A 19,895-nucleotide genomic window follows, 5' to 3' on the forward strand; every position below is an offset into this window, starting at 1 on the left:
AACAACACAATCAGCAACAGCAACAACAAGAATGGTGCTTTAATATCATCGTCGTTCATAAGAACAATCAAGAGTATCTTGTAATACGAGAAATACTGAAAAATAAAATAATGATGGATGGGAAGAATAAGACGCATTTCTCACCGAGACATTAAACGATGGAGTATTGTTGATGACGCTAACACCAGAAATCAATAAAATATTGGTTTCTAACACAATATTGATTTCTTTCAAAATGTCTATAAAATAGTTAGATAACCCCCTCCGCCACCTCTGCGAGAATCTTAAAACTGTACCGAAGTCTGAGTTATTAGGGGAGTCCTTCTGGGACCCGTAATTGTTTGTTTTGTTTTTAATGTATGAAGAAACCGCCGGTCTCTCTTCACTCCAGAATGTTGAGAGAGTTATCATGAACGTTTGAATCTGGGTGGGTGGGGGTCTGTTCGAAAGCAAGGGCATTTACCAGACGATCCAAGGTTGTTCAGTATAGATGCAGTAGCAATCACTGTATTATTGTATATAGACGTGTACAGATGTAGTCTAGACCTAATATAGATATAATATAACTGTAGTATAGATATTTATACAGTATAGATGTTTATACAGCATAGATGTTGTATAGACAAGTAGCAGTGTATAAATATAGCATTGATATATATTATGCTTGTGTATAATCGTATAAAGATGATGTATGGATGTATATAGATGTGTATAAATGCAGTATAGATATAGTATAGATACAATGTAGACGTTGCATATATGTATATATAGTATAGATATCGTATAGATATGTTGCTATGTGTAGGCGTAGCATTGGTATCGTATGGATGCGTATAGTCGTACACAGTTAAAGTATAGATGTATATCGATGTATACAGATGTAGTATAGTTTTAAGATATATCTAGAGTAGATATAATGTATAGTAAAGATGTGTATAGACGTAGCAGCAATCAGTGCATATAAGGATTCCGAATTGAATACGTTTCATTTCTCGGTTGATGATCATCCAACTTCGAGCCAAGTAGAATGGTGGTGGCATTGCATGAGTGGTGAAGGCGGTGGGGAGGAAATTGCTTTGCAAGTCTTTAGTTACATCATTCTGAGTTCTAAGTTCAAATCACGCTGCAGTTAACTTTACTTTCCTCGCTTACGGAGTCGATAGAATAAGCAACTTGGGATCGAATTAATCGTTTCTGTTATGTTTTAGTTCTTTTTTAGTCATTAGATTTTCAGTCACTGGACTGCAGCCTAGCTGGGGCACTGCCTTGAAGGATTTTAGTCGAACGAATCGACGCCAGTACACTTTTCTTTGACGCTGGTACTTACTCTATCAGACCTCTTTTGCCGAACCGCTGTGTTACTGGGACGTAAACACAACACCAGTTATCAAGTTATCAAGACAGTCAAGGACACACACACACACACACACACACACACACACACATACACACATACACACATACACACACATACATACATACATATATATATATATATATATATCATCATCATCATCATCATCGTTTAACGTCCGTTCTCCATGCTAGCATGGGTTGGACGGTTCGACCGGGGATCTGGGAAGCCAGAAGGCTGCACCAGGCTCCAGTCTTATCTGGCAATGTTTCTACAGCTGGATGCCCTTCCTAACGCCAACCACCCCGTGAGTGTAGTGGGTGCTTTTTACGTGCCACCTGCACAGGTGCCAGGCGAGGCTGGCAACGGCCACGGTTGGATTGGTGTATTTTATGTGCCACCGGCACGGAAGCCAGTCGAGGCGGTGCTGGCATCGGCCACGAGTCGGATAGTGCTTTTTACGTACCACCAGACCAGGGATCCTGGCTGGTTCAGTTCGATTTCGATTTCGCTTTCGCTCATTGAAAAATGAGTAGAGATGGCTTTTTTAAAAAGTTATCCCAGAAAAGCCATCTCTACACATTTCTTCAAATATATAGTACTGTATCAAGAACTTACTTCTTCTTATTCTACTATATATATATATATATATATATATATATCCCATTTTCTGGAAACGGTAAGGTGCGATTTGAGGAACATTTCAAACGACTTACGTATAGGCTCCCTTGTTAGCTCGTTGTCAATCCACTTGTCTCTTGTTACTGTCTCCCTCATTATTACCTGTTATATATGAGGCGGCGAGCTGGAGGAATCGTTATCACGTCGAGCAAAAACGCTTAGCGGTATTTCGTCTGCTTTTAGGTGCTCAATTCAAATTCCGCCAAAGTCGACCCTGTCTTTCATCCTTTCGAAGTCGATAAAATAAGTACCAGTTGAACACTGGGGTCGATGTAATCGATTCATCCCCTTCTCCAAAGTGGTTGACTTTGCGGCAAAATGTGAAACCATTATTCTTATTTCTTATATCTAAGTCGGCAAGCTGGCAGAATCGTTAACACGCCGGTCAAGATGCTTAGCGGTATTTCGTCCAACTTTACGTTATGAGTTCAAATTCTGCCGAGATCGACTTTGCCTTTCCTCCTTTCAGAGTGAATAAAATAAGCTCAAGATGAGCACTGAGGTCGATGTAATCGACTAACCCCATTCCCCGCAATTGCTGGCTTTGTGCTAAAATTTAAAATTATTATTACCTGCTATATTAAACCGATGAACTGGTAGAATTGTTAGCGCGTCGGACAAAATGCTTAGCGGCATTTCTTACGATTCATGTTTTGAGCTCAAATCCCGCCGAGTTCGACTTAGTCATCCATCTTTTCTGGGCCGATAAAATAAACTACCAATTAAGTACTGCACCGATCTACTTACCCCCTTCCCACTAAAATCACAGACCTTATGCCCAAATTAGAAAGAATTATCTTTCTTTCTCGCCCTTTTCAAGCCTAGCCAGGCTCATGTGCCCGGTTACTGTTTCCCCCTAGTTGGACGGGACGCCAGTCCATTGCAGCGTTACTCAAGAAACAGGAAGAGAGAGTGAGAGAAAGTTGTGACAAAAGAGTACAACAGGGGTCGCCACCAACCCCTGCCGGAGCCTCATGGAGCTTTTTTTTAGGTGTTTTCGCTTAATAAACACACACAACACCCGGTCTGGGAATCGAAACCGCGATCTTTCGACCGCGAGTACGCTGCCCTAGCTACTGGGCCATTGCGCTTCCACAGAAAAAATTATCACCTGCCTTAATACAACCGATATCAGAAATATATTAAGCCTGATTCTATCGCATATACCACCGTACCTTCACATCGATATGACTCTAATGCCGAGTTAGAAACACAATCAAATCATTAGTATTCCCAAATACTCGATATCCACCGCCAAAATTTTTATAATCAGACGTGTTGGGTATTTTAATCTTTATAGGTTAGCACGAATTTAATGTGAATTTCCCCAAAGTATCGTCTTTTCATTCGCAAGTGCTGATTTTCATTGCAATTTCTCTGAAATCATCAACATTAACAAAACTAGAATTTTCCTGAACATTCAATCCAAACACAGTTTTATTACAAATGAGTTTTATTTTGAAGACGTTTATCTTAAATTAATTAAAACTATTCAAAAATGCCACAATGTATCTTCGTTCTAGAATTATATTCTGAATATACTTAAGTCGACCATTTTTGTGAGATGCATGCAGATGTGTACACACATATATCTAACAAACATATAGTTCGCCAATGCGATGTGCATGTATGTATGTAACTAATACTTTTCTATTCAGTGTGTATGCGAATAATTACTATTTCTATTCTATTAAATCTTGGAGATCATGGATGGCTACAGCTCACGAACAGGAACATGTAAAAGATAAAAGACTATAAATTAGTTTTATAAATGTATAACGGATTATTAAGTTGAAACAGATACATGAATATCTATATATGTATATATATTTCAAGAAAGTTAGAGGTTGTGAATCCAACTAACTAAAGGATAATATCTATCCAATATTCTGCTGGTAGAATACACAATTATTAATACACAAGTTTATTGCATTGCAATTACATTACCGAGTGTACGAAATGGGTGAGGGTAAAGACTTATTTTACCATTAATTTATAGAGCAATAAGAAAATGGAGGGGATCAGTAGGTGGTTCATCAACTTTCAGACATTATATTATGTCAACTTATTTATTTATTTACTAAAATGACAATTACAAGAATATACATACATGTATAGCATATTATCCTTTACATGTAAAATATATTAATATATAAAGATACCAGTAATTATTAAAATATAACATACAGGAATATAAATTGGGAAAATATCTTACAGCTGTTTCAGCCAAGAGGCAAAAATACCTCATTCAACCTTTATTCCTCCAGTAGGCTGAAGTAATAAGTAGATGAAATTGAGGTACTTGGGTGTTTCTCTAGGCTTCGTCAGAGATTTTAGAAAGTGCATAAGGTTAAGTTATAAATAAATATAAATATAAATTCATCTACTTAGGATATCTCAGAAACAGCTGTAAGATTTTGAATTTCTTCCTATAATAATATTGTATATGCCTTGAGATATCTAACTTGCCTTAATGTTTGACGTCCTTTTTAACTATAATATATATTCGCCATGATAGATCGCTAGCCACTACACATTCCTTATTTTCGCTCCTTGTTTCTTTCTGTGTTCCTTTCTGTGGAAGAGTGTGTGCTTGAAACGTTAAAGACTTTTTCACTTCCGGAGCGTTATACTAATACATTATTTGTTGTCTACACCAATTGTCTTCGACTTTTTTTGTGAATTCTCCCTATATATATAGGCGCAGGTGTAGCGCTGTGTGGTAAGTAGCTTGTTTACCAACCACATGGTTCCGGGTTCAGCTCCACTGCGTGGTACCTCGGGCAAGTGTCTTCTACTATAGCCTCGGGCCGACCAAAGCCTCGTGAGTGGATTTGGTAGACGGAAACTGAAAGAAGCCCGTCGTACATATATATATATATATATATATATATATATATATATATAATATATATATATATATGTGTGTATGTATATGTTTGTGTGTCTGTGTTTGTCCCCCCAACATCGCTTGACAACTGATGCTAGTGGGTCTACGTCCCCATAACTTAGCAGTTCGGCAAAAGATACCGATAGAATAAGTACCAGGCTTACAACGAATACGTTCTGGGATCGATTTGATCGACTAAAGGCAGTGTTCCAGCATGACCGCAGTCAAATGACTGGAACAAATAAAAGAATCAAAGAATAAAATATGGCGCATCCCTGCTGGATTCTATCTGGCGTAATATAATAGTGACTAATCAACTAGGTTTTTTAAAAAGAGAGTACTAGGTTATCTGTAAACATATCAAAATAACAAGGCTGTATGTTCTGTTTTATTTTTAACATCTCTGAGATTCCTAAACGGATATGGTGCTATCAAACCTCCATTAAAAAAAGGAACCTAAACAATACTTTTCAATTCAACCATGTGCGATGACTGTAAATTTACCTTTCCGCTAATGAAATGTTCATTATCACGAAACTGGTAATATCAATCGGGTGTTAAGAGACTAAATTTGTAATACTGTACAAATTACAAAGCTTGCTTACAAACCACATGGTTCCGGGTTCAGTCCCACTGCGTGGCACCTTGGGCAAGTGTCTTCTACTATAGCCTCGGGTTGACCAAAGCTTTGTGAGTGGATTTGGTAGACGAAACTGAAAAGAAGCCCGTCGTATATATATATATATGTGTGTATGTATATGTTTGTGTGTCTGTGTTTGTCCCCCCAACATCGCTTGACAACTGATGCTAGTGGGTCTACGTCCCCGTCATTTAGCGGTTCGGCAAGAGAGACCGATAGAATAAGTACTAGGCTTACAAAGAATAATTCCTGGAATTGCTTTGCTCGACTAAAGTCGGTGCTCCAGCATGGCTGCAGTCAAATGACGGAAACAAATAAAAGAATAAAAGAATAGTGTGTGTGTATGTGTGCGCGTGTGTGTCTGTGTGTGTTTGTTTGTATGTATGTATGTGTGTGTGTGTGTTTGTGTGTGTGTGTGTATGTGTGTGTGTATACATATATATATATACACATATACATATACATATATATATATACTTTTTTCCGAGTTTGTGTAAATGTGTATAGAATAATATATAAGTTGTGAACATTACTAAATATTTTTTTTAATATCTAACATATTTCAACATTGTAAAAGAAATGTTTAATACAATAAATAAAAAGCGTGAAAACCAGGATACGTAACTTTATTTAACATATATATATATATATATATATATATATATATAATATATATATATATATATATATATATATATATACATATATATATATATAAAATATATATAAAAATACAAAATGGGACAAGAACGCAGAACACTCAAATAGACGACACAAAAAACGGACGGGTCATTCGAAGCCTCTAATCTTCAGTCAAGAACCGGATCATCCTCGCAATTTCGGCTGATTAATCTTGAGATCGCTCCGATCCGGCCAGCCCCAAGGAAAAACTAAGCTACGAGCATTAGATTTCTTGGAAAAAGGATCGAATGTAAACGAAACAAGGACAGAAAAACGGACGGTGCCACACGAATATAAATACAAAAAACAATAATAGTAATAACAGGACAAAAACAGCGGGTGTCTTACGACTTTAGACAGTTCAACTTAGCTTAGCTGGCGTATTTGGAAAGAGAAAGACAGAGACTAGTGAAGTATAGAGAAAGTGTGTGTATAAGTCGTACAGTAGTGGGATGCTTGCATACATAAGAGAACAAGGTATACGTTACGCCGCAATAATATATATATATATATATATATATATATATATATATATATAAGGTAAAACTTGCTCGGAAAAGGATGCGTGGCGTTCGATCACATAATAATATAAATAATATATAAATATATGCATATATACATACATATATGTACATACCTACGTATGTATATATACATGCATATATGGATATAGAACATAAAAAAAACGTTGAACACAATGAGAAACGAAAACATAACAAAAACATAGAAACGAACTTTTTTCAAACAACGAAAAAAAAACAGAGAAACGAGACATACAACATAAAAAATATTCCCCGTCTTCAGTTGTCCCTGCTTCATCTACTCTGCATTACGAAGGTAAAGACAAGTCGCGACTTCGTTGAAACAGTCCTTCCCGCAAAGCAAATTAAATAAAATTTGGGATGTTTTTTTATGCGGAGGGTGAGAGTGGTAACGAGAACAGAACAGTGAGAATAAAACAGTAAAAACAGTAAGAGAAAGAACAATGAGAACAAAACAGTACAAACAAACGATGAGGGTTGTTAAGCCAAAACGATGGAAAAATTATTCTGAACGTTTAAAGAGACGAGCTTATGAATAGACAGGATAAACCCGTTTACTCTTTGTGGAGGTAGTAGTCGGAAAGATAGATTCCTTCTCATCACTTGTCAGCGACGAGAGAGTCGAGGTGGAGGAGTGAGAGAGAGGGAACGGTGAAGGGGACAGGAGAAGAATAGGGAAGGGTGGGAGTAAAAACCCAGAAAGGATGAGGAACAAGAGAGGGAGAGAGATAGACAGAGAAGAAGTAGTAAAGAAGAAGAGTGCACATAGTAATTATTAAGATAAAACTGACTTGGAAAAGGATGCGTGCCGTTCGATCATATAATAATATAAATAATATATATATTACTACTGTTCATAATGGCCCTCTCAGACATGCCCTCAGCCACGCAGAGTATTTAAAATTCAAATGCTGTGTCGAAACATACTGTTCAAGCAAACCATGTAATAAGAGCTAAATTTACATGTTTAAATACATTATGAAACTACCAAATGCACAATGGGTAAATAGTAAAAGTTGATAAATATTTATGTCTACAATGAATAATGACATCCGAGATCTTATTAAGTAAAATTGTTTTGTCAGCACGTAGTATATTGATCAATTCTTTTGTGCATAATTTACAACCTCTGGTGCGTGTATTGTGTGGTGTGATTTCTATTATAATACACCAATCCAGACTGAATTTCTTATTACGCATTTTTAATTTATTAATGTGGGTAGCTAGTGCGCTTGAGTTTTTTGTGTCCTGATTAATAAAGGAATCGTGTACTAATTAGTTGTGGGATAATTATCCTATCTATTTCTCATTATATATATATATATATATATATATATATATGGGGAGCTATTTATATATATATATATATAGATAGATATATATATATATATTGTAGGTCCCATTGATTCGGATTTAACCATAATAAGGTCTCAATACATAGCAGAGTAAAATATATATTATATAGAAGGAGCTTCTACGGACTAGAACTGTTTATTCAAGAGAAATCATCAGGAAGCTCCTGATGATTTCTCTTGAATGAAACAGTTCTAGTCCTGTAGAAGCTCCTTCTATATAATAGATATATATATTATATAATTATATATTATATTTAGGGTAGCAAAATTCAGTAAAAATTACGCTAAGCGGCCTAATGAAAAGAGAAAATAGTAAAGACTAAATATGTATAAATTAACAATTTAGGAGCTAGACATTCGTCACTAGAAAGAACAGCCATAACTCCAACCGAAGTAGTGTATTTCCGAATTACAACTGGCGTTGGAGTTATGGCTCTAGTTTCTAGTGGACGAATGGCCTGTCTAGGCCATTCCTAAATTGTTATATATATATATAATATATATATATTATATATATATATATATATATATATATATAATATATATATCTATATATATATATATATATAATAGATAGATAGATAGATAATCAATAAATGGTAGGGTTGTGTTGACCGCTCGTGGAGAAATGATAAGCAAGGAAAAATTGTAAAAATGCTGAATGCTAAATTGAAGGAAAATTTTAATGCAAATGGTGTATCATACACCCATTTGCATTAAAATTTTCCTTCAATTTAGCATTTTGCATTTTTACAATTTTTCCTTGCTTATATATATATATATATATATATATATATATATATATATGGGGAGCTTATATATATATATAATATGGGTAGCTTATTATTTAACAACCTAAAGGCAAACTTACAGGCGTCACTAAAGTAACAGAGGGTACTAAGTGGTACCGCATTGCTAGAAATAAGAGTCAAAACAACTCATTAAGCACAAATGCACTATTTTAATGACTGACAAATGAGGCGCGGTAGTGACGTCTCTTTCTCTCTATATATATATGTGTGTGTTGTGTGTGCGTGCGTGTGCGTGCGTGTGTGTGTGTGTGCACTATGTATGTATACTATTTGTGTTTGTGTCAAGTTATATGCAAAGATAATTCAGCATTAATGAAGGATTTCTCAATACTTTTTGGGAGAGTACATATTTATCAGTCTGTTGTGATGAGAGCTACGACGTCCCCTTGCGAGAGGTAGATTGGTTCGAATAAAGTATAAATAGTAACGATCCAAGTGAGGTCAAGGTTCAGCGTTCGGAGTCGAATGAAGTTCGTGTTAGTTCACAGTGAAGTCGGAAGGTGATAGTTATTTAGTTCACAAAGAATATTGATTGTTGTTTCGTAAAGAGATTTGTTAGTTCGTTACCTTGTTTTTAATGTTGTCTGGTTATCTTATTTATTGTACGTAATAGAATTGCGTTACAACATCTGGCGACGAATGTTTCGAAGCTCACGCAGGTTATTTAATAATTTGTTCGTGATACAACTAGTTAAATAAAGGAAGACCTATTCGCTTCCATTGTACAGTTGCAAAAAACAATAACAACAGCAGCAACAGGTGTTGCAGAAACAACTATTACAGCAACAATTACAACAACAACAATTATTGGAGCTATATTCAAAGAAGTTCAAAAATTAGGTAATTTCATTTTCGCCAGACGGCGTTTCGTATTTGATGAATGAATTCAGTTATAACCCAGAGGAGGGTATAATTTTTGCATCGTACTACAGAAGGTACAAGGAGATTTTTAAGCAAGATTGCAAATCATGATCGGACGAACAAAAAGTGAGGTGGTTATTGTGAAAACTAGCTCCGTTAGAGCATGAACGTTATTGTAATTTCATATTGCTGAAGAAAATCCAATGAAATTTGTTTTAAAGAAACAATAGAATTACTGTGTAACATATTCGATAATAAAACTTCTCTTTTTAACACTCGAATGGAGTGTTGGAATATAACGAAAAGAGTGAATGATGATTTTATCACATACGCTGGAACAGTCAACAGGATGTGTGAAAGCTTCAAGCACAAAGAACTTACACTTGAGACATTCAAGTGTCTTATTTTCGTACAAGGCCTTAGAGCAAGCAAAGATATAGAAATTCGGTTAAGAATTCTTTCTAAACTGGAACAAGTGAGCCAAGATCTAACCTTACAGTCCGTGGTAGAAGAATGTCAAAAGATGGTGAACCTGGAACACGATGTAGAAAAAATTCAAGAAAAGAATTCTTCAAAAATACAGATATGCCAACCGGAAAAGTACAACCAAAAAAGAGCGCCACGTCTTAACCCATGTTATGGATGTGAGTGAATATCTTTCAGAAGAGACTCTCGATTTAAAAAGCAAAAATGTTACAATCACGAGTGTCCACACTGCAGAACAAAATTACGAAGGTCAAACGTTAAAAATCCAAGAGTGCTCTCAGCAGAAACAAAAATTGACTCCCAAGTAAGAAAATTCGTAAACGTAAAAATATATAGAATACGTATTAAACATCAATTAGATACTGGAAGTGATATTTCAATAATGAATACGGCCACGTGGAAGAAAATAGGGAAGCCTATGTTGAGAAAAACAGCGAAATCTGCTCGTAGGGTGACGGGCAACAGATTACATTTCATTGGTGAAGTGTGGACTAATGTCACATTTCGAGGGAAAACATGCAAGGCGAAAGTTTTCGTAGTTAAAAATGCAAGTTATTTGTTTAGTACCGATTGGTTAGAATTATTCGATTTATGGGACCTTTCAATAAGTCTCTATTGTAAAAACGTAAATTGTTGTCCCTCTAAAAATAATTCGTCTGAAGAGTTAAAGAGAAAATTTAAAAATACGTTTCCGCAAGTATTCTCGGACAAACTAGGTCTATGCACAAAGACCGGAGCGTGTTTTGAATTAGATGATAACGTTACGCTTGTGTTCAGGCCTAATAGGTAAATGCCTTTTGCGGCGATAAAGCAAGTGGACGATCAGTTGGACAGATTGGAAAAAATAGAATCATTAAAAAAGTAAATTACGCGAAATGGGCAGCTCTGATTGTAAGTATAAAAAGAAAAATAACAAAATTAGGTTGTGTGCCGATTTTTCGACCGGTTTAAATGACTGTTCAAAAATGAGCCATTATCCACTACCGACCCCAGAATATATTTTTACTAAACTAAACGGAGGAAAAATATTTTCAAAACTCGATGTCTGACGCATATCTACATATCAAAGTAGATAAAAAAATATACTCAGAGATGTTAACGGTCAACACGCACAGAGGTCTATGCAAATACAATAGACTATCTTTTGGACTGAAGGCAGCACCTGCAATATTTCAGGTGATGGACGAGATGTTGGCAGACTTTCAATTTGCTATTCTTACCTTGATGACGTGTTAATAAAAAGCGAATCGCGGGAATGAGCATATCGTACACGTGAAGTGTGTCTTTAAAAAAATTAAGGATTATAGTTTCACAATCAGTGAAGAGAAGTTTGAATTTTTTTCCTAAAATCAAATACCTAGGTCAAATCATAGATAAGAATGGAAAGCATCCTGACCCGCCGAGGGCAGATGCAATCAAGAATATGCCTCCTCCATCGAATATATCGACATTACAAGTTTTCCTTGGCCTAGCAAATTACTATCAACAGTACATTCCAAATATGCATAAATTGAGAGCACCATTATATGATTCACTAAAAAAAGAAGTGAAATGGAATTGGTCAGTAAAGTGCCAAAACGCATTTGAAGACATAAAGAAAATACTAATTTCTGTCTTGTCCCTTGCGCATTTCGATCATATAATGGACATTGTTGTAGCGTCTGATGCTTCGAAGTATGGAATAGGAGCAATCTTGCGATACAAGTATAGAGATGGAAATATGAAGCCAGTAATTCATGCTTCACGTACGTTGGTAGGAGCGGAAAAAAGTATAGTCAGATGGAGAAGGAGGCACTATCGATTATTTTTGCGCTTAAAAATTTTCACATCCTTTACTATCAATTTTTGGATCAAAGAAGTGATTGGCTATCCCATACAGCGAACCGACTACAACGCTGGGGTACAACATTGCTGAACTACAATTTTCAGATGCAGTATATTTCGAAGAAAATTGGTCATGCAGACTGCTTATCGAGGCTAATTCCCAAGAGCACGGAAGCGCTAAAAGTGACCGTGATTGCGTCATTGCAGTCAGAAAATGAAATAAGAAGTACTGTGTGTAATATAATCCAGGAACTGCTGGTGACAGCGCATGATATAAAAATGAAATTCATAGAGGAGAATTCCATTACAAGAATGAAAGAAACATTGAAAAATAAGCATAATAAGCAAATTCAAATAATTTCTCGCAATGCAACAATGTCTTAATATATGCGCAGAGAGTAGTGGTAACATGTGCACTACAGAAATGAGTATTGCAACAATTACACTGTAGGCATCCGGGAATATCCAGAATGAAGGCTATAATGAGGAGCTTTTTTATATTGGTCGACTATGAGCAGGGAACCCGATAAATTGATGAAAACATGTAGAGGTTGCGCATTGGCAACCAAAGCACCACCAGTAAAATATCAATTGTTTCCGGAGACTGAGAGCCCATGGTCCAGGATACATATCGACTACGCTGGACCAGTGAACGATGCGTACCATCTAATCGTTGTGGATAGCTATATGAAGTGGCCAGAGGTATGCAGATGTAATAAACCCACAACTAAGACAACAATGAAGTTCCTACTCAGAGTATATAGAAAAACGCTAAATCCAAATACTAATTCAGGAAAGTCACCAGCAGAGTTAATGTTCTCGTGTAAAATAAAATCGATGTTTGCTAAATTATTGCCAAGAACGAAATACATACAAAGGAAAGACAAAAATACATTTGAAGGAAATACAAGAAATATTACAAAACAGGTAAAGAAGGTTGGGAGGATGGCTGTGTAATCAAAAGATTAGGTAACATGATACATTTAATTAAACGACAACGTTCGAAACATAAGAGACACTTTAACCAGATAAAAATGAGACATACAGAAGAACGAAGGGTAATACCAATGGAAGTCTTCTATGATATGTTTGAAGTGCCAGTACTGAGAGATATTGAACTCTGTAGAACTAACTTCAGAAAAAGAAAACAGACTGAATATCTGGAAGTAATACCTAAATGAAAAATATATTAAATTTTCAAAAACAAAAGAGTGCTAATAAGAGTGCTAAGTACAACGAAAAGAAAAAGTGTTGTGTGCAACGAACAATACTACCTTAAAAGTCGGGCAACAATTGAGATACAACAGCTAAAAGTAAAAAAAGTGCTGGAAAGAAAAAAATAAGAAGAATAAAAGAAATTCCACTTTCTCGCAGGAGTCAAAATCTCAAAAGGAGTGATGTTGTAATGAGAGTTACAACGCCCCCTTGTGAGAGATATCCTGGTCCGAGTAAAGTATAAATAGTAACAATCCGAGTGAGGTCAAGGTTCAGAGTTCAGAGTCGAGTGAAGTTTGTGTTAGGTCGCAGTGAAGTCGGAAAGTGTCGATTGGTTAGTTCACAAGAAATATTGATTGTTGGTTCGTAAAGAGATTGTTTAGCTCGTTACACTGTTTCTAATGTCTGATTATCTTTATTCTATGTAACAAATTACGTTACAACACAGTCTTTGCAAGAAAACAGTTAACCATATATCATTAATAAAAATACAAACAAAATTCAATTCTTTATTGAAACAGATATCATAACTATATTTATTTGTGTTTCAATATCGGGTTTTATCGCTTATTCAAAATTTAAGAGCTTGTTTCAATTGTTCCCATATTGTTACAACGTATGCATGATGTATATTTTAGAGTTATTGAAGATCCAGTGATTAATCTGGTTCAGATTTTTTAAAATTAATTTTCGACAAACGGGAAAGAGTATTATGTTTAGAGTGATCAGAGATCCAGCTGTTGATCTGGTTCAGGTTTTTTATTAATTTACAACAAGCGACAAAGAGGATTATGTTGTGTACATAAGGTTAAACATCTATACAACAGGTATAAATAAAGATGATAAAATAAGAGTAAAAAAAGTCATGGATAAGGCATATCAGAAATGTGTGATATATGGGATATAAATTAGGAAATATAGATATACGTTAACATAGTAAATCGAATTATCCAATACAATCGAATAATATATATTATAGTGACATAATGCGTTACCAACATGATAAAATTATGATACCAATAGTAGTAAAACAAAGGAAGTATTCCAAAATATAATTAAATATTGTACAGCAACAGTGAAATATATATAACCAGACTAATAATCTCTATAAAACAATATATTAATTAATGTTATAATCAATAACACTTATACGAGGTAAACATAAAGGCGGAGGTGGGGAGACAGTACAAATATTAGTAACAGAATATATAGTCTGTCGACAAAATATAAGGTTGGTAGCAGGAAAAAATAAAGAGACCTGGCCGCCCTGGTGAAACTACGATCAAAGCGTTTATCAAATACACCATTAAGTATGGAATAGTAACATGACTAAGTTTCTTGGCATCAGCTTCTTCCCTTGACCAGTAGGGTCAAAAAGTCGATTTTGAACTAGTTTTAGAACAACATCCAACACAGTTAAACAAAAGAACTAATAGCTTACCAGTCAGTCGGAATACAGTCTCCTGTCGAGAGAAGTGAAAAAATGGTTGTCAATATATCCAGAAGTGGCCATTGTTTCATAACATCATAATCTTTTCTACTCTAGGCACAAGGCCCGAAATTTTGGGGGAGCGGGGGGCAGTCGATTAGATCGGCCCAAGTACGCAACTGGTACTTAATTTATCGACCCCGAAAGGATGAAAGGCAAGTCGACCTCGGCGGAATTTGAACTCAGAAGACAGACGAAATACCTGTTTCTTTACTACCCACAAGGGCCTAAACATAGAGGGGACAAACAAGGACAGACAAACGGATTAAGTCGATTACATCGACCCCAGTGCGTAACTGGTACTTAATTTATCGACCCCGAAAGGATGAAAGGCAAAGTCGACCCCAACGGAATTTGAACTCAGAACGTAGCGGCAGACGAAATACTGCTAAGCATTTCGCCCAGCGCGCTAACGTTTCTGCAAATATGGACAATAACAATTAGGCGAAACGTAAAGTAACCGAAAAAATAAGAACTTATAAACTGACTGCACTATGGTTAAAAATGATTATTTTTAATAATCATTAGGTTAATATATAGATCCACGCCCAGGTGGCAAAAATGGAAAAAAAATATGTGTAACAGGTGTAAGGCATCGTATATTGAAGGAATATGACGAAAAAAAAGCGCGCTGAGAAGCGGGGTGGGGTGGGGAGGGGGCTCGGAAAATACCCGCGATCAACCGTAGAGGATCCGCGCCCAAGTATATTCTCTGTTTTTTTTATACTATTAATTATTTTTCCTATATCGGAAGGAATGAAATCTCCATAGAGACAACTAGACTTTCAGAAATGAAAAGTACTTAAATGGTAAGACAAACTAACCAAGAACATTAGTAAATAAATACGCGAATAACATCCAGAATCATCAATGAATAATACGCAAAACTGGTGTCCGCTTGGATAAAATATCCCTACAAAAGAAAATGGCTTCTTTACGAGGTAAAAGTATTTTTCTGAATAACGGGATATATATATATATATATATATATATATATATAATATATATATATATATATTATATATATATTTGTTTATTTATATATTTATTTATTTATTTATTTGTATATATATAAAATCAAGGATAAAAATATTTACAAGATTTTATCAAGTAGCCAGCATGTAATAAAACCGTATAGTTAACAACTAAGACAAATATAAATTATATATATATATATACATATATATATATATATATATATATATATTATATATATATATATATATATATATATATATATATATATATATAATATATATATATATATACCGGAGTAAACACATAAATGTGAAACAAGGTGGAAAAAAGAGTACTCAAATACCAGTGGTAGAGTAATATGCTTTATTTTAAGCAGCAGAAAATTCAACAAAATCTGTTACTCTGAGTTTCTCGTTGCCGTTCATCAGAAAGTTTTTGCTATTATTCTAGCAAAAACTGTCTGATGAACGGCAACGAGAAACTCAGAGTAACAGATTTTGTTGAATTTTCTGCTGCTTAAAATAAAGTATATATATATATATATATATATATATATATATATATATATATATATATATATTATAAAATGAGATAGGGGTTGTAAATTCAACCCTCCATGGGATAACATATATCCAATATACTGCTAGAGAAGTACCCAACAAAGCTAATACATAATTGTTAAAAATTGCGATGCAATTAATTCATTTATTGTATTAGGTGGGCAAAGGTAAAATTATTTTTACCGTAAATTAATAATACAAAATGAGAAAATGGAGAAATATATCTAAATCAATCATCAACTATCAGATAATACCGAATCATATACTTTATTAAAACACTACACAATAGCAATGAGATTAGACATTAATACAGTACAATAATTACAATCAATATGGTGAGATATAACTAAATAAATATTACAAGATATAAAAATACATTTACATTATAACTGACAGCTGTTTCAGCCATGAAGATAGGTATGTCTCATTTAACCTATTAGCCATATCATGCAGGTATAAATGAGACATTAACAAGAATATCTTACAGCCTCTTCGGAGATTCTAATGCAAGTATGAGTACAAACCCTAAAATAATTTACATATAAATATAAATATGAGTGCATACATACTCATATTCTTACATATATATACATATACACAATAATACAATATAAACAATATAAATCAATATACATCAACAAACACAATAATGTTCCATATTGAACACCACAGCTCCTCAACCAACATCAAGAAACCACAACAGACACACTCACACTCAATGTAGGCATATATATTAAACAGTTCAATATATTAAAATGTGTCACTTCACAAAAAGCCAATAAAGTTAATACCACCACCATAGTACCATCCAAGGCAAGTGGATAGTTATATCTCACCATATTGATTGTAATTATTGTACTGTATTAATGTCTAATCTCATTGCTATTGTGTAGTGTTTTAATAAAGTATATGATTCGGTATTATCTGATAGTTGATGATTGATTTAGATATATTTCTCCATTTTCTCATTTTGTATATATATATATATATATATATATATATATATATATATATATATATATATATATATATATATATATATGTATATATGTATGTATGTATGTATGTAGTATGTATGCATATAGACGCAGGAGTGGCTGTGTGGTAAGTAGCTTGCTTACCAACCACATGGTTCCGGGTTCAGTCCCACTGCGTGATACTTTGGGCAAGTGTTTTCTACTATAGCCTCGGGCCGACCAAAGCCTTGTGAGTGGATTTAGTAGACGGAAACTGAAAGAAGCCCGTCGTATATATGTATATATATGTATGTGTGTGTTTGTCTCCCCAAAATCGTTTGACAACTGATGTTGGTGTGTTTACATCCCCGTAACTTAGCAGTTCGACAAAAACGACCGATAGAATAAGTCCTGGGGTTGATTTGCTCGACTAAAGTCGGTGCTTCAGCATGGCCGCAGTCAAATGACTGAAACAAGTAAAAGAGTACAGTTCTCCCTCGACTTACTCGCTACTTGGTTTGCACTTTTCTGTGGAAACGTTACATGTACAGAATCAATACCTCATCGTTTCCATCCCACTTTCTCATCTTTTCATTTTACTTTCGCCTGCTGTGATAGCGACGTAGATGCACTCTAAACTAACACTTAAGTTAGAATTATTCAGTTAAATATTTTTTGAAGTTGTTGAAATGGAACTTCAAACGTCAATAAAGTCAATTTTTAGAAATGGTAATTGATGTATTAAATCAACTTCAAAACCGGAAGTATTGATTGTCAGCGACAGTGAAACGGTTCGTTTTAGAATTTTAACAACCGAAGAAAAAAAGTCTGAATCAGATTAATCACTGGATCTTCAATAACTCTAAAATATTCATCATACATACGTAGTAACAATATGGAAACAATTGAAACAAGTTGTTAAATTTTGAACAGAAGATAAACCTCGATATTGAAACACAAATAAATGTAGTTATGATATCTGTTTCAATAAAGAATTAAATTTTATTTGTATTTTTATTGACGATACCAGTAGAGACGACTTCCTTTGTTTTACACTATTTTCTATTTACACTGTCTCTAGGAACCTATCAAGTACATGTGTGTGCATGTGTGCGTGTGTGTGTGCACGTGCGCGTTCGTGTGTGCCTATACTATGCGTTTAATAAATGCTTCTAGTTACAATCCGTCCTCCGTAATATTATTTTTAAATATACCCTACGTGCACCTCGGAATTCCGGACGCAGATCCAACGACTAACGCAGAGTATCGCTGATGACACCTGGTAGCCATAGGTAGTAAATATTTTCTGTAGGCACACTACGTTGGACTTATCCTGAAACATTCTAAACCTGTGTATATATACATATATGTATGTATGTATGTATGTCAAAGGAAATCAAGGGTCCTTCGTGAGACATAGACTCATAAGGACAGTTTGCTCGAATTTGTGGCGTATTTCCCAACTGGGTGGAGTAGAGCAACGTGGAATGAAATGCATTGCTCAAGAACACGACATATTGCTCGATCCAGGACTCGAAACCGCAATCTTACTATCACGAGTGTAACACCTAAACCACTATGTCACGCGCCTCACACACACACACACACGCACGCACACACACACACAACTTACATATATATATTATATACATATACAATTACATAAGTGAGTGTGCATACATGTATATACATATATACAGACATACATACACATATATATAGACACATATATGCATATATTTGTTTTGTGTGTGTGTTTATATGTATGTGCGTGTAAGACAGAGAGAGATAGTGTGTGTGTGTGTGAGAGAGAGAGAGAGAGAGGGGAAGCCTTATTGATATTCTTCCAATAAAGTAAGGATGAATCTCATAAAATAATTAGAATTTTAAAAAGTCTCATTGTTAATCTTGCTAGGCAGACATATTGTCGTCTTCCTAATTCTTCATGTATTGCGCGTACGTTATGTAAATATATATGTGTGTGTGTGTGTATGTGTGTGTATATGTGTATGTGTGTGTGTGTATGTGTGTGTGTATGCATATGTATATATATATGTATATATATATATGTATATATATATATATGTATATATATATATGTATATATCTATATTTATATATATATATATATGTATGTATATATATATATATGTATATATATGTGTATGCATATATATGTATATATATGTATATGCATATATATGTAATATATGTGTATATGTATATAATATATATATGTATATATATTATATATGTGTGTGTATATGTATATACACATGCACACATATATACATATGTACATATATTATATATATATTATATATATATATATATATTATATATTATATATATATATGCGCGCGTGTGCGAGCGCAATGTATGTAAGCATTGTGTACATGTGCGCGCGTGTGTGCATTTGTGTATGTGTACGTATTTATCTGTATGTACATATATGGGACTGTAAGTATGATTATGTATATATTTCTGTGTCTATATGTGATCGTCTTTATCCGTTTAGAGCAGCTACGTAATAATAATTCTATGTATGTATTCTACTCGATTGGAGTTTTA

At 34.5% G+C, this 19,895-nt stretch overlaps 1 long non-coding RNA gene across 1 annotated transcript; it reads left to right on the forward strand.

Moving 5' to 3' along the window:
- Positions 1-1,874: 1,874 nt before the first annotated feature.
- Positions 1,875-15,609, forward strand: LOC118763213. The gene is made up of 3 exons (XR_004998963.1): positions 1,875-1,886; positions 14,786-14,788; positions 15,535-15,609. It is a non-coding gene; the product is annotated as an uncharacterized LOC118763213 (long non-coding RNA).
- Positions 15,610-19,895: the final 4,286 nt, after the last annotated feature.

The sequence above is a fragment of the Octopus sinensis genome, linkage group LG4, assembly GCF_006345805.1.
Source record: "Octopus sinensis linkage group LG4, ASM634580v1, whole genome shotgun sequence".
Lineage (NCBI taxonomy): Eukaryota > Metazoa > Mollusca > Cephalopoda > Octopoda > Octopodidae > Octopus > Octopus sinensis.